Source organism: Entelurus aequoreus, linkage group LG02 (assembly GCF_033978785.1).
Source record: "Entelurus aequoreus isolate RoL-2023_Sb linkage group LG02, RoL_Eaeq_v1.1, whole genome shotgun sequence".
Taxonomy (NCBI): Eukaryota; Metazoa; Chordata; class Actinopteri; order Syngnathiformes; family Syngnathidae; genus Entelurus; species Entelurus aequoreus.
In genome coordinates this window covers 2648160-2663727 of record NC_084732.1, presented here as the reverse complement: position 1 = coordinate 2663727, position 15568 = coordinate 2648160, and the positions used below count along the sequence as shown (strand labels likewise).

General features: G+C 37.3%; 1 protein-coding gene across 1 annotated transcript in view; it reads right to left on the bottom strand.

Moving 5' to 3' along the window:
* Window positions 1–12485, bottom strand: part of LOC133665297 (zinc finger protein 536-like) — a 235562-nt gene extending 223077 nt beyond the window's left edge. Inside the window, exon 1 of the mRNA XM_062070558.1 lies at window positions 12425–12485. The gene's annotated coding sequence lies outside the window, so the exon portion shown is untranslated. The remainder of the gene's footprint in view (window positions 1–12424) is intronic.
* Window positions 12486–15568: the final 3083 nt, after the last annotated feature.

Sequence of the window (15568 nt, the reverse complement as noted above, 5' to 3'; positions counted from 1 at the left end):
TAATTTTTTTGTAAATTTACAGCACTTTGTTGTAAAAAACACGTTGAATTGATCGGAAAAAACACGTTAAGATGATTGTAAATTTACAGCACTTTGTCGTAAAAACCTCATTAAATGTATTGTAAATTCGCAGCACTTTGTCGTAAAAACCTCATTAATTGTATTGTAAATTCGCAGCACTTTGTCGTAAAAAATATGTTAAATTGATTGTAAATCTACAGCACTTTGTCGTAAAAACCATGTTAAATTGATCATAAAAAAACATGTTAAATTGATTGTAAATTGACAGCAATTTGTTGTAAAAAAACATGTTAAATTGATCGTAAAAAACACGTAAAATTGATTATAAATTTACAGCACTTTGTTGTAAAAAACACATTAATTTGATTGTAAATTTACAGCACTTTGTTGTAAAAACCATGTTAAATTGATTGTAAATTTACAGCAATTTGTTGTAAAAAAACATGTTAAATTGATAGTAAAAAACCGGCTAAATTGATTGTAAAAAACACGTTAAATTAATTGTAATATTACAGCACTTTGTCGTAAAAACCACGTTAAATTGATCATAAAAAAACATGTTAAATTAATTGTAAATTTACAGCACTTTGTTGTAAAAAACACGTTACATTGATCGTAAAAAAACATGTTAAATTCATTGTAAATTTACAGCACTTTGTTGTAAAAACCACGTTAAACTGATCGTAAAAAATACATTAAAATGATTGTAAATTTACAGCACTTTGTTGTAAAAAACACGTTAAATTGATCGTAAAAAAACATGTTAAATTAATTGCAAATTTGCAGCACTTTGTTGTAAAAAACATGTTAAATTGATCGTAAAAAAACATGTTAAATTCATTGTAAATTTACAGCACTTAGTTGTAAAAAACATGTTAAATTGATCGTAAAAAAACATGTTAAATTCATTGTAAATTTACAGCACTTTGTTGTAAAAACCACATTAAACTGATGGTAAAAAATACATTAAAATGATTGTAAATTTACAGCACTTTGTTGTAAAAACCACTTTAAACTGATCGTAAAAAATACATTAAAATGATTATAAATTTACAGCACTTTGTTGAAAAAAACACGTTAAATTGATCGTAAAAAACATGTTAAAATGATTGTAAATTTACAGCAATTTGTTGTAAAAAACACGTTAAACTGATCGTAAAAAATACATTAAAATGATTATAAATTTACAGCACTTTGTCGTAAAAACCACGTTAAAGCGATTGTAAATTAGCAGCGCTTTGTCGTAAAAAAACACGTGAAAAATTCTGGCGAACTCCGCGCAATCGACCGATTTTTCTCCCGGCGATCAAACTCAAATAGGTTGGAACTCCTTCATTATTTGACATCTCCAGCAAAAATGGCGAGCGCCTCCGGTTGTGTGGACAAGACTCGGCCGGCGGGAGGGGCGTGGCCGTAAAAGTGTCCCGCGGCCGTCCGGTAACCGGAAAGGCCGGCAGGGCGCAGGAAGCGAAGTTGGCGACCGACGAAGCGCGGTGGCGTTTGAAGACGAAAGGCAGCCGAGGCGAGATGGCCTCCTTCCGCTCGGCGACATTCATCTCTCGCCGCCACCTTGAGGGCGTCTTTAAGCCGAGGAATTCGGCCATTATGTGGCATTAACCTCATTAGAAAACACTCTTTAGCTCCTCCGAGATAAAATTGATTTACAGCTGCCATTTTGCAGCGTTGCTCTCGATCAATGCTTAAACTATCCCTTTTATGGCCCTCGCACGCCGCCGCTCAGTCCCCCCCTCCCCCCCACCCCCCTCGCTCGTCCTTAACTGCTCTTTAATTTCAGCCCCCACTTCCTGCCTTGTCGCCGTGCCAACCGTGAAGTCACGCAGGGCCTCGAGGCCGCCGTCAACCGGGGGCCGTCCGGCGGAGAAAGTCCGAGGCGTCCTTGAAGCAATTAGACGCTAAGCGGGGTTGTTGCGCGCGGTCAGCTGCCGTAGCGTGGGTGGCCGCCGCGTGTTTTCTCTCCCGGAGATATTTAGGAATGTGACGAGCAGCTGCACACGCACGGCTGTGTTTAAAAAACAGATTTGGGGAGGGATTACGCTTATTATGGCCTGGATCACAGAGTCGTTACATGGGGGGGGGGGGTGTTTGTGCGCTGGTTGCTATGGGAGACTCGTACCGCCGGCGAAGGGAAGGCGAGCCGTGACACTTTATGAGGTCAGATTGTCGCTGCTGGAAGGTCACGTGTGGACATGAGACCAGCACGCGAGTCCATCTTGAACACAAACGAGTCCGGGGCGCCGCTTTGGAACTTCGCTCAGAGGTCCGCGCCATAGTTCATAGAAATCCGCTTCAAAAAAGTGCCAAGGAGACAAAAAAACTATAAGCCACACCTTTTTTTCCCTACACTTTAAACCTTGCAGCTTATAAGACGGTGCAGCCAATTTAACGTACCGATGATTGTCACACACACACTAGGTGTGGCGACATTTTTCTCTGCATTTGTCGTAGAAAAACACGTTAAATTGATTGTAAATTTACAGCACTTTGTCGTAAAAATCACGTCAAATTGAATGTGAATTTACAGCACTTTGTCGTAAAAATCACGTTAAATTGATCGTAAAAAACGCATTAAATTGATTGTAAGTGTACAGTGTTTTGTCATAAAAACCGCCGTAAATTGATTGTAAAAAACATGTTAAATTGATTGTATATTTACAGCACTTTGTCATAAAAAACACGTTAAATTGATTGTAAATTTATAGCACTTCGTCGTAAAAACCATGTTAAATTGATCCTAAAAAACACATTAAATCGATTGTAAATTTACAGCACTTTGTCGTAAAAACCACCTTAAATTGATTGTAAAAACCACGCTAAATTGATTGTAAATTTACAGCACTTTGTCGTAAAAACCACGTTAAATTGATTGTAAATTTACAGCACTATTTCGTAAAAGATACGTTAAACGGATTGTAAATTTACAGCACTTTGTCGTAAAAAACGTGTGAAATTAATTGTAAATTTATAGCACTTTGTCGTAAAAAACATGTTAAATTTATCATAAAAAACACGTTAAATTGATCAAAAATTTACAGCACTTTGTCGTAAAAGACACCTTAAATTGATCGTACAAACCACGCTAAATTGATTGTAAATTTACAGCACTTTATCGTAAAAAACACCTTAAATTGATCGTAATTTTTTTTTTTAAATTGATTGTAAATTTACAGCACTTTGATGTAAAAAACACGCTAAATCGATTGTAAATTTACAGCACTTTGTCGTAAAAAAACACGTTATATTGATGGTAAATTTACAGCACTTTGTCGTAAAAAACACCTTAAATTGATCGTACAAACCACGCTAAATTGATTGTAAATTTACAGCACTTTATCGTAAAAAACACCTTAAATTGATCGTAAATTTTTTTTTTTAAATTGATTGTAAATTTACAGCACTTTGATGTAAAAAACACGCTAAATCGATTGTAAATTTACAGCACTTTGTCGTAAAAAAACACGTTATATTGATGGAAAATTTACAGCACTTTGTCGTAAAAAACACCTTAAATTGATCGTACAAACCACGCTAAATTGATTGTAAATTTACAGCACTTTGTCGTAAAAAACACCTTAAATTGATCGTAAAAAAAAAAGTTAAATTGATTGTAAATTTACAGCACTTTGTCGTAAAAAAACACCTTAAATTGATCGTACAAACCACGCTAAATTGATTGTAAATTTACAGCACTTTGTCGTAAGAAACACCTTAAATTTATTGTAAAAACCACGCTAAATTGATTGTAAGTTTACAGCACTTTGTCGTAAAAACCACGTTAAATTGATTGTACATTTACAGCACTTTGTCGTAAAAAACACGTTAAATTGATTGTAAATTCACAGCACTATTTTGTAAAAAACATGTTAAATTAATTGTAAACTTACAGCACTATTTTGTAAAAAACACGTTAAATTGATTGTCAATTTACAGCACTATTTCGTAAAAAACATGTTAAATTGATTGTAAATTTACAGCACTATTTTGTAAAAAAACACGTTCAATTTATCATAAAAAAATGTTAAATTGATAGTAAATTTACAGCACTTTGTCGTAAAAAACACCTTAAATTGATCGTACAAACCACGCTAAATTGATTGTAAATTTACAGCACTTTGTCTTAAAAAACACCTTAAATTGATCGTAAAAAAACATGTTATATTGATGGTAAATCTACAGCACTTTGTTGCAAAAAACACGCTAAATCGATTGTAAATTTGCAGCACTTTGTCGTAAAAAAACACGTTATATTTATGGTAAATTTACAGCACTTTGTCGTAAAAACACGTTAAATTGATTGTAAAAACCACGCTTAATTGATTGTAAATTTACAGCATTTTGTCGTAAAAAACACGTTAAATTGATCGTAAATTTACAGCACTTTGTCGTAAAAAACACGTTACATCGATTGACCCATCACCCTTGATCACCCCCTGGGAGGTGAGGGGAGCAGTGAGCAGCAGCGGTGGCCGCGCTCGGGAATAATTTTTGGTGATTTAAACCCCCAATTCCAACCCTTGATGCTGAGTGCCAAGCAGGGTCCCATAAATTGGTCGCATTTTTATAGTCTTTGGTATGACTCGGCCGGGGTTTGAACCCACAACCTACCTGATCTCAGTGCGGACACTCTAACCACTAGTCCACCGAGTTGGTCATTTATAGATTTTCCTCCGATAACAGCCCTTATAAAAAATAGCTTAGGAAACAAAAAAGTTTTATTGTTTGTGCTATGGCGCCATCTTATGGACGAGTTCGCTCCCTGCAGGTTCATTTACGGGGAGTGCCGCACTCATCTTCCAGCCGTCCATAGCGTTTCTACTCGTACGGATTATTCATTCGTCACTCCAAGCAACGTTTGTAAATTTTACAATGTAACTAAAACAATCCATACTTACTAAACTGTCCCATGTGTGGTGTTTTTAGGAGTGTTTTCATGCATATTTGCACGTGCCGTCGTAATGTAATGACGCTAGCATCGTTAGCATTAGCTAATATGCTAACACGTTTACGAGTGATTGTTAGTATTCTTACCTTACAAAGGCATTTTTTTTTTTTTGTATGGCGGACACTCTAACCACCAGGCCACTGAGTAGATGTGACTTGTGATTATGTGATATTTTTTGCCCGGACCCCAGGAAGAATAGTCTCTACTGCGGTGTAGACTAATGGGGATCCTTAATAAACTCAACTAAATAAACTAAACACGCCGCCCACTCTGGTTTGTTCCCGGTCTGAGCTGCTGTGACGTAGATGACCGTAATAACTCCTATAACACCCAAAAGGGCAGATTTCGACCATTGGAATACTTTCTATAGTTCGAGACTTTAAAAAACAGCACTGCACATCATGATGGCGGTGACAGTTTTAAAGTTAAAGGTCTAAAAAAAATTATGTAGAACGTCCGGCGAGCCGGATTGAAAATCATTACGGGTTGTATTTTGCCACGGTCTGTCCTAATGTATGTTTTCAAGAACGACACCCGGCTCTGCGGAATGATCCTGAAGTTGGCCGTACCATAACCCGGTGTTTTTCAACCACTAGTGTACCGTGAGATTATCGTTTGGTGTGCCGTGGGACATTACGTAATTTCACCTAATATTCTTTGCAAACCAGTAATTATTGTCTGCGCTGTCTAGAGTTTGGCAGAGTAACCGTGTACTACTCTTCCATATCAGTAGGTGGCAGCAGGTAGCTAAATGCTTTGTAGACGTCGGGAACATGTTTTGTGGTGATCACAATATGCAGACGACACACAAACACAAAAACAAAAGATAAACAAAAGGCATTGAAGCTTAGGGATGGCTATGCAGAACGAAATGAAAACTGAACTGGCTGCAAAGTCAACAAAAACAGAATGCTGGACGACAGCAAAGACTTACAGCGTGTGGAGCAGCAGACGGACGGTCCACAAAGTACATCCGTACATGACATGACAATCAACAACAAAATAGGAGCGTCAGACAAGAACTAAAACACTACATACCGGAAAACACCAAAAAAAATCCAAATAATCGGTCAATATCGGCTGCTGAGTTTAATTTTTTAATTGTTTCTGCTGGTGGTGTGCCCTGAGATTTTTTTCAATGAAAAAAATGTGCCTCGGCTCAGAAAAGGTTGAAAAACACCGCCATAACCCAAACAGTACACGAAAATCTTTTGGCGAAAACTTGTCGATAAAAACCGAAAATCGGAAAGCCCAGGTCCACGATGTTACGCTAGCCGGAAACAGAAAACGGAAAAAATAGTGTTTGCTTAAGTTTTTCTTCAAAGTTGAGTGTTTTAATTAGAGATGTCCGATAATATCGGACTGCCGATATTATCGGCCGATAAATGCTTTAAAATGTAATATCGTAAATGATCGGTATTGGTTTCAAAATGTAACATTTATGACTTTTTAAAACGCCGCTGTGTACACGGACGTAGGGAGAAGTACAGAGCGCCAATAAACCCGGTCACATAATATCTACGGCTTTTCACACACACAAGTGAATGCAAGTCATACTTGGTCAACAGCCATACAGGTCACACTGAGGGTGTCCGCATAAACAACTTTAACACTGTTACAAATATGCGCCACACTGTGAACCCACACCAGACAAGAATGACAAACACATTTCCGCACCGTAACACAACATAAACACAACAGAACAAATACCCAGAACCCCTTGCAGCACTAACTCTTCCGGGACGCTAAAACCCCGCCCACCTCAACCTCCTCATGCTCTCTCAGGGAGAGCATGTCCCAAATTCCAAGCTGCTGTTTTGAGGCATGTTAAAAAAAAATAATGCACTTTGTGACTTCAATAATAAATATGGCAGTGCCATGTTGGCATTTTTTTTTTCCATAACTTGAGTTGATTTATTTTGGGAAAACCTTGTTACATTGTTTAATGCATCCAGCGGGGGCATCACAACAAAATTAGGCATAATAATCAGGTATCGGTTGATATCGGAATCGGTAATTAAGAGTCGGGCAATATCGGAATATCGGCAAAAAAGCCATTATCGGACATCTCTAGTTTTAATGAAAATCAGTAAAGTACAACAAAAAAATGTGCTTGAATATTTTTTAAATTTACAGCACTTTAATGTAAAAAACACGCTAAATCGATTGTAAATTTACAGAACTTTGTCGTAAAAAAACACGTTATATTGATGGTAAATTTACAGCACTTTGTCGTAAAAAAATACCTTAAATTGATCGTACAAACCACGCTAAATTGATTGTAAATTTACAGCACTTTGTCGTAAAAAAACACCTTAAATTGATCGTAAAAAAAAATGTTAAATTGATTGTAAATTTACAGCACTTTGTCGTAAAAAAACACATTATATTGATGGTAAATTTACAGCACTTTGTCGTAAAAAAACACATTATATTGATGGTAAATTTACAGCACTTTGTCGTAAAAAAACACCTTAAATTGATCGTACAAACCATGGCAGTGCCATGTTGGCATTTTTTTTTTCCATAACTTGAGTTGATTTATTTTGGGAAAACCTTGTTACATTGTTTAATGCATCCAGCGGGGGCATCACAACAAAATTAGGCATAATAATCAGGTATCGGTTGATATCGGAATCAGTAATTAAGAGTTGGACAATATCGGAATATCGGCAAAAAAAGCCATTATCGGACATCTCTAGTTTGAATGAAAATCAGTAAAGTACAACAAAAAAATGTGCTTGAATATTTTTTAAATTTACAGCACTTTAATGTAAAAAACACGCTAAATCGATTGTAAATTTACAGAACTTTGTCGTAAAAAAACACGTTATATTGATGGTAAATTTACAGCACTTTGTCGTAAAAAAACACCTTAAATTGATCGTACAAACCACGCTAAATTGATTGTAAATTTACAGCACTTTGTCGTAAAAAAACACCTTAAATTGATCGTAAAAAAAAATGTTAAATTGATTGTAAATTTACAGCACTTTGTCGTAAAAAAACACGTTATATTGATGGTAAATTTACAGCACTTTGTCGTAAAAAAACACATTATATTGATGGTAAATTTACAGCACTTTGTCGTAAAAAAACACACTATATTGATGGTAAATTTACAGCACTTTGTCGTAAAAAAACACATTATATTGATGGTAAATTTACAGCACTTTGTCGTAAAAAAACACCTTAAATTGATCGTACAAACCACGCTAAATTGATTGTAAATTTACAGCACTTTGTCGTAAAAAAACACCTTAAATTGATCGTTAAAAAAAATGTTAAATTGATTGTAAATTTACAGCACTTTGTCGTAAAAAAACACATTATATTGATGGTAAATTTACAGCACTTTGTCGTAAAAAAAATACCTTAAATTGATCGTACAAACCACGCTGAATTGATTGTAAATTTACAGCACTTTGTCGTAAAAAACAACTTAAATTGATCGTAAAAAAAAATGTTAAATTGATTGTAAATTTACAGCACTTTGTCGTAAAAAAACACATTATATTGATGGTAAATTTACAGCACTTTGTCGTAAAAAAACACATTATATTGATGGTAAATTTACAGCACTTTGTCGTAAAAAAACACCTTAAATTGATCGTACAAACCATGGCAGTGCCATGTTGGCATTTTTTAAAAACACGGCCGCTGACAGCTGATTTCAACAAAACGCCAAACGTGAGATTCCTTTGAGGAATCGATAGGAAGGTTTCATCCCGCCTCCTCCGGTCTGGAGGCATCGATCCGCTCGGATGGAGCGACATCATCCTCGAGATCAGGTGACACGCCCTCACTTTTTGACACATAAATAAAATATGTGGCCTTTTTTTCCGTTCCCGTCCCAACACGGCGCTCGGCGCCCTCAAAAACCCGCTCGACTTTCCCCGACACCCCCCGGTCGGGCTCGAACGCGAACGCGGCGAGGGAAAAATAATGTGAGCGTTGAATTATTCAGGCCTTTTTTTTTCCCCTCGCCGTGACGCCGCCACGCCAACACGCGGACGCGGACATCAATCCTCCCCCCTCGCCCTCGCCCTCGCCTCTGACTTATGGCGCTCCGGATTTAGCCCCGGGAGGACTAAAGCGCAAAAGACGCCCCCCCCCGCCCTCGCCGCCTCTCTCCTTTTTCTGGTGTTTTTTAATATCAAGCGGGATAAATAGCCGCCGTGGCGCTCGCCACATGAGCGCGAGCTGCTCATCCGCACCTGGGCGAGAAGTCCCCGAAATGACGAGGCTACACATTTCGGCGTGTGGACTACAAATAGCTGACTAACCTGCGGTCCGGGCTGGGGAGCGGGGCGGCCTTCAAGTCTACGGGACTGGTTCACTCACGTAAGCAGGTCTGAGCGGCACGCAGCCCGAGTCTGGACCGGCTTACAGACAGACGGACTAACCCCTCCACGGCCAGAGGCTAACCAGATTAGGCAGGAATTATGTTTTGATACGACCCGACTCGTCTCTTACCGCACACCGACGTCTTCTACTCCCAAAAGAAGGGCGGAAATAGGTCAAAGCATCTTGCCAGCAGCACTGGTGACTTGAAATTTCTCGCACGGCTCTACAAAAAACACCCACTGTAAGTTTAGTGATGAAACTGGGTACACACTGTGTGACGACTACGCACATTATAGGGCTGTGGATCTTTGGGCGATTTGATTCTCAGGGTAACGATTCCATTTAGAATCGATTCTCTATTCATAACGATTCCCGATTCCCGAATCTATACTTTTTAATAACATTGGCTGCCAGTTCTATGATTGACTACATTCCCCCATAAAATAGATAAACAGCTCTGATCAATTTCTATATTACTTCAAAGAAAACGGGTTTTGTTGCATGCAATTCGACCCAATTTTTAATCAAGTCAAATACAAGTTATGTATTTTTTACAGGAACACTAATACCAAAAGTCACAAAAGTTATGACGGATCACCTCAAAAAAACGGAATGGAATTTTACAGTTTTTTTACTGAATGAGACACCCAAAATGTACAATAAAATAAAGAAAGTGTGATTTTCAATATTAACTATGAACAATAAAACACTGAATATTAACAACATATGAACATATTTTGCTTCTCAGACCATTTCCTTGATAGTTGTGTACCTTTTACAATCAAGCAAAACACAACAAAAATGCTAAAAAAAAAAACAGCAAAATATGAATGCAAAGTGTCAGGTCCAATACAAGTTATGTACAAAGTAGGGTTGTACGGTATACCGGTATTGGTATGCAGTGTTTCCCACACATTCATTTATTTGTGGCGGCCCGCCACGAAAGAATTACGTCCGCCACAAATTAAAAAAAAAAAAAAATATATATATATATGTATATATATATTTTTTATTATTATTATTTTTTTTTGTCCTGTCCAGCTTCTCAGGCAAATCATATAGTTGATGTAGATGCCCATATAGGCTGTTCAGATTTACTTTACAAAAGAGAAGTGTAGGATACTTCTCTTGTTGCCTTATTTGTGTTTGACCACTACTGTTTTCTGTTTATTTGTTACTGACTGTGGCAGGACACCTCTGCCTCTGTTTCACTTTATGTTGCTGGTAAATAATATGGTTGTAGTAGTAGGCTAAAGTTAAATTATTTAGTATGCACTAATTAAAGGGGCAGAGCTTTAAGAGACATTTTAGCTTTTATATTTTACAAGATATATTTTTTGTAAGAACCACAATTAATAAATATATTTCAGTGAATAACTTATTGTTCAAATCTGTATATAAATATGTACATAAAGTGTTGTAATTATATTGTAAAATGGATGGATGGATGGATGGACGTTTAAAACAAAACTGTTATTATTAATTAGTTAGTATACATTTTTTGAGCCTTTTTAGAGAAAATCATATCATTGTAGTAAATTATGCAAATTACTCGATGATGTCATGGTGACCACGCCCATAGCTACGCCCCCACCGCCACAGGTATCTTGGCAGTTTATGGGAAACACTGGTATGAATATGTGTGTATAAATGATATAAACACATTTAGCTGTAAAAATCTGCTGTACAGTATGTGTGTTTGGGTCCCTTTTTTTCCAGGAACACTAATACCAAAAGTCACAATGTCTGATAATTCTAAAAAAGTTATGACAGACCACCTCAAAAAAACCGAAAGGAATTTTACAGTTTTTTTACTGATGGGACACCCAAAATGTACATGAAAATAAAGAAAGTGGGATTTACAATATTAACTATGAACAATAAAACACTGAATATTAACAACATATGAACATATGAGCTCCTCGATAGTTGTGTACCTTTTACAATCAAGCAAAACACAACAAAAATGCTAAACAAAAACAGCAAAATATGAATGCAAAGTGTCAAGTCAAATACAAGTTATGTACAAAGTAGGGTTGTACGGTATACCGGTATTGGTATGTGTATATAAATGATATATACACATTTAGCTGTAAAAATATGCTGTACAGTATGTGTGTTTGGGTCCCTGTTTTTCCGGAACACTAATACCAAAAGTCACAATGTCCGATAGTTCTAAAAAAAGTTATGACAGACCACCTCAAAAAAACGGAATGGAATTTTACAGTTTTCTTACTGAATGGAACACCCAAAATGTACATGAAAATAAAGAAAGTGGGATTTACAATATTAACTATAAACAATAAAACACTGAATATCAACAACATATGCACATCTTTTACTTCTCAGACCAAGCAAAACACAACAAAAATGTAAAAAAACTGGAAAATATGAATGCAAAAGTGCCAAGTCAAATACAAGTTATGTCCAAAGTAGGGTTGTACGGTATACCTGTATTGGTATAGTACCGCGATACTAATGAATCATATTCAGTACTATACCGCCTCTAAAAAGTAGCTGTCCCCCAACACCTTGTTTATAAATACGTCCCTGGACACATGAGGACTTTGAATATGACCAATGTGTGATCCTGTTGCTACTTGGTATCGGATTGATACCTAAAGGTGTGGTATCATTCAAAACTAATGTAAAGTATCCACACAAGAGAAGAGTAAGTGATTATTACATTTTAACAGAAGTGTAGATAGAACATGTTAAAATAGAAAGTAAGCAGATATCAACAGTAAATGAACAAGTGGATTAATAATTCATTTTCTACCGCTTGTGCTTCATAATGTTGACAAAATAATAGGTAGATAACTGACACAATATGTCACTGCATATGTCAGCATGTTTGTTTACTTACCACTAAAAGACAAGTTGTCTAGTATGTTCACTATTTTATTGAAGGACAAACTTGCAAAAATAAACATGTGTTTGATGTACCCTAAGATTTTTTTTGTTAAAATAAAGCCAATATTGCAACATGCCGCCCCTCCCTTCCCCCCCTCACCTCACCTGACCCAACCTTCCCGTAAAGCCCTGAGTCACCCCTGTGATGGATGTGGGAGGGGGAGGTCACATGACCGCACTCACCCTGGTTTAAGCCGAGGTCAGCGTCAGCTCCACTCGTGCTCGCCGCTGATCACAGACTCCTACGAGACAGAGAGAGAGAGAGAGGGGGGGTGAGAAAAAAAAAAAAGGAACTTTCACTTTCACCGCAGACTGTTCACCCACCTTCCCCTCCCCAGCAAGGGGTTTCCCTCCTTTACGGGGGGGGGGGGGGAGGGGTGAGGGTGAGGGGGAGGGTGAGGGGGAGGATGGTGTATCGACCGCTGCAGAAAAGCCCCGCCAGCGCTCGACTCTTCATCATCCTGCCGCTCCTCAAATATTTAACCATTTTCACGCCGCCGTCGCCAATAAACGCAATAAAGCGGCGGCGCGTTTTGCGCGCCCAAGATGGATGCTAAACGCAAAGATCCTTTGGCAGCCGTGAAAACACACACACGCATGGACACTGCATTAGGTACACCTTGGGGTGGCATTCAGCCTGCACATAATACTCACTTTTGACTCACACTCTCAGTATATATATATATATATATACTGTATGTCTATCAAATCTCCTGATGATTGAGGGAAACCCCTCATGAAACAGGCCTGTAGAGGTATTTTTCCCACATATATATATATATATATATATATATATATATATATATATATACACATATATATATATATATATATATATATATATATATATATATATATATATATATATATATATATATATATATATATATATATATATATATATATATATATATATATATATATATATATGTGGGAAAAATCACCAGACTATTTCATCTCTACATGCCTGTTTCATGAGGGGTTTCCCTCAATCATCAGGAGATTTGATAGACATATATATATATATATATATATATATATATATATATATATATATATATATATATATATATATATATATATATATATATATATATATATATATACATACACATCACATCAGTATATTCATCCATCCGTCCGTCTATCCATCCCATCCATCTATTGTCCATCTACCATCTATAATCCATCCATCCATCACCCATCCGTCTATTCATCCATCTATCTCTCGATTTTTCATCAATCCATCCATTTATAATCCATACGTCGATCAGCCATGGATCCATCCATTAATCCATCTGTCCATCATTCATCTATCATCTGTCTATCATCCATCTATCCCTCCACCTACTGTCTATTGTGCACCTGTCTTCCATCCATCCCCATCCATCTATTTATTGATCTATATATTCATATGTTTATCCATTCATCCACCTATCCCTCTACCTACAATGTACACCTATCATCCATCAATCCACCTATCTATTCATCCATCCATCTGTCTATCCATCCACCATCGTGCATCTATCATCTATAGTCCATCCATCACCCATTCATCTATCCACTCACATATATGTCAGTATACCATCCATCCATCCATACATCTATCCATCCTTCGATCATCTATCAATCCACCTATCTATTCATCCATCTGTCTATCCATCCACCATCATGCATCTATCATCTATAGTCCGTCCATCACCCATTCGTCTATCCACTCACATATCTGTCAATCTACCATCCATCCATCCATACATTTATCCATCTTTCGATCATCTATCAATCCACTTATCTATTCATCCATCTATCATCCATCTATCTGTCTATCCATCCACCATCATGCATCTATCATCTATAGTCTGTCCATCACCCATTCGTCTATCCACTCACATATCTGTCAATCTACCATCCATCCATATGTCTATCCATCCTTCAATCATCTATCAATCCACCTATCTATTCATCCATCTGTCTATCCATCCACAATCATGCATCTATCATCTATAGTCTGTCCATCACCCATTCGTCTATCCACTCACATATCTGTCAATCTACCATCCATCCATATGTCTATTCATCCTTTGATCATCTATCAATCCACCTATCTATTCATCCATCTATCATCCATCCATCTGTCTATCCATCCACCATCATGCATCTATCATCTATAGTCCGTCCATCACCCAATAGTCTATCCACTCACATTTATGTCAGTCTACCATCCATCCATCCATAAATCTATCCATCCTTCGATCATCTATCAACCCACCTATCTATTCATCCATTCGTCATGTATCCGTCGATCCATCCACCCAACATCAATCTATCGTCCATCCATCATCCATATGTCTATCCATCCTTCCATCATCCGTCAATCCATCCATCTATCATTTGTCTATCTATCCACTCATCATCCATCTATCATCTATAATCCATCCGTCACCCATTTGTCTATCCATCCACATATCTGTCAATCTAGCATCCATCATCCATCCTTCAATCATCTATCAATCCACCTATCTATTCATCCATTTGTCATATATCCGTCTATCCATCCACCCGACATCAATCTATCATCCATCTATCTTCCATCCATCATCCATATGTCTATCCATCCTTCCATCATCCATCAATCCATCCATCTATCATTTGTCTATCTATCCATTCATCATCCATCTATCATCTATAATCCATCCGTCACCCATTTGTCTATCCATCCACATATCTGTCAATCGAGCATCCATCCATCCATCCTTCGATCATCTATCAATCCACCTATCTATTCATCCATCTGTCATATATCCGTCTATCCATCCACTCAACATCAATCTATCGTCCATCTATCACCCATCCATCATCCATACGTCTATCCATCCTTCCATCATCCATCAATCCATCCATCTATCATTTGTCTATCTATCCACTCATCATCCATCTATCATCTATAATCCATCCGTCACCCATTTGTCTATCCATCCACATATCTGTCAATTGAGCATCCATCCACCCAGCCATCCTTCAATCATCTATCAATCCATCTATCTAATTATCCATTTGTCATATATTCGTCTATCCATCCACCAGACATCAATCTATTGTCCATTCATCATCCATACATTTTTCCATCCTTCCATCATCCATCAATCCATCCATCTATCATTAGTCTATCTATCCACTCATCATCCATCTATCATCTATAATCCATCTGTCACCCATTTGTCTATCCATCCACATATCTGTCAATCAAGCATCCATCCATCCTTCAATCCTCTATCAATCCACCTGTCTATTCATCCATTTGTCATATATTCGTCTATGCATCCACCC